The following is a 2,123-nucleotide window of genomic DNA, read 5'->3' as shown; positions in this document are numbered from 1 at the left end:
GCACCATCTAGTTGTACTGGACTCAGTCTGGTGGAGGCTGTGGTAGTTGTGGTCCATTAGTCCTTTGGACTAATCTTTCCCTTGTATCTTGTTTTCTTCATTCTCCCTTGCTCCCGAAGGGGTGAGACCAGTAGAGTATCTTAGATGGCTGCTCACAGGCTTTTAAGATCCCAGACGCTACTAACCAAGGTAGAATGTAGGCATCTACAATTATTTTTAAGGTAAAACAACAGTAAGTCAACCGAAGAAATAGTTGCGACCTTGAGCTATAGAACATTGTTATACTTTAACACATCCACTGATGGAAAAATGTAGAGCATCACCGTGAAGGTGTTCATCACGCTTGGCCTTCAGCAATGAATGGATGCAGTTTTAGTGTGCCTTATCCAAATGCTTTGCAGCACCTAACACACCGCTGGTACACAGTCTCGAAGTCAGTGTCATTCCCAATAATAAGTTGTTTTTGTGGATGATAGCCGTAGCTTCCAAGTAGTTCTATTTTAGCTTCGCAGTTTTTAACTTGATTATCTTTTCTATTCAAATCTCTCATATTGCTTTCATCCATACATAGTATCCAATCAAATGTAGCAAAGTCTTCTTGGGTAACCTGCCAGGCAATGTGATTCATAGGAATACCATGCTTCTTCATGTAATTTGGCCCTGGATAATAAAGAGGTTCTCCTATTTCATATGTGGATGTTGCTGCACTGTCTATCCTCCACTTAGATAAAAGATTTTGATCAGTTTCAAGTTTTCTGAAAACTGCTTCTGCAATGGGTGATGAACATATGTTACCCAGACATACAAATAGCACAGATTTGAGCACCTGCTCTGCCGTCTTTTCATGCACTGAGAAGTACAAAGTGAGTTAGAGTCACTGGCCGGAAACTGCTCTGAAAGAAATTTTTGGTTTTGAAAGCTCCTTTTTTTTTTTTTTGTGAGTAGAAAATATTTATTGTTGTAGTTTAAATGAAGTTTACATTTCAAGTTAGTCTCCCATACAAAAACTTATACACACATTGTTATGTGACCCTAATTGCTCTCCCCATACTATGACAGCATACTCCTCCTTTCCACCCATGATTCCCCATGTCCATTTAAGCTGCTCCTAACCCTCCCTGCCTTCCCATCTCACCTCCAGACAGAACCTGCCCATTTAGTTTCTTGTATCTACTTGAGCTAAGAGGCACACTCCTCACAGGTATCACTTTATGTCCCACAGTCCAGTCCAATCCCTGTCTGAAGAGTTGGCCTCAGAAATTGTTTTAGTGCTGGGCTGATAGAGAAACCAGGGGCCATGCTTTCTGGGGTTCCTCCAGTCTCAGTCAGACCATTAAGTCTAGTCTTCTTACTAGAATTTGAGTTCTGCACCCCACCTTTCTCCTGCTCCATCTGGGACTCTCTGTTGTGTTCGCTGTAAGGGCGGTCATTGGTGGTAGCCGGGCATTATCTAGTTCTTCTGGTCTCAGGCTGACGAAGTCTCTGGTTTATGTGGTCCTTTGTGTCTCTTGGGCTAATACTTTCCTTGTGTCTTTGGTGTTCTTCATTTTCCTTTACTCCAGATGGTTGGGACCAATTGATGCATCTTAGATGGCCGCTCGCAAGCTTTTAAGACCCCAGACACCACTCACTGAAGCAGGATGCAGAACATTTTCTTGAGAAGCTTTGTTATGCCAATTGACCTAGATGTCCCCTGAAAGCATGGTCCCCAGACCCCTGCTACTCCGTCTCTCAAAGTGTTTGATTGTGTTCAGGAAACTTCTTAGCTTTGGTTTAGTCCAGTTGTGCTGAATTCCCCTGTAGTGTGTGCTGTCCTTCCCTTCACCTACGATAATTCTTATCTACTATCTAGTTAGTAAATAACCCTCACCCTCCCTCCCCACCCTCGTAACCGTCAAAGAATGTTTTCTTCTTTGATTAAACCTTTTCTTGAGTTCTTATAATAGTGATCTTATACAATATTTGTCCTTCTGTGACTGACTAAATTCACTCAGCATAATGACCTCCAGATTCCTCCATGTTATAAGATGTTTCATGGCTTCATCGTTGTTCTTTATTGTTGCATAATATTCCATTGTGTGGATATACCATAATTTGTTTATCCATTTGGCCGTTGATGGGCA

The 2,123-nt window shown here is 41.9% G+C and overlaps 1 pseudogene; it reads right to left on the bottom strand.

Moving 5' to 3' along the window:
* Positions 1-382: 382 nt before the first annotated feature.
* Positions 383-2,123, bottom strand: part of LOC101348156 (low molecular weight phosphotyrosine protein phosphatase pseudogene) — a 40,953-nt pseudogene continuing 39,212 nt past the window's right edge.

This window comes from Trichechus manatus, unplaced genomic scaffold (genome assembly GCF_000243295.1).
Source record: "Trichechus manatus latirostris isolate Lorelei unplaced genomic scaffold, TriManLat1.0 scaffold00020, whole genome shotgun sequence".
NCBI lineage: Eukaryota > Metazoa > Chordata > Mammalia > Sirenia > Trichechidae > Trichechus > Trichechus manatus.
This window is presented reverse-complemented; position numbering and strand designations above follow the sequence as displayed.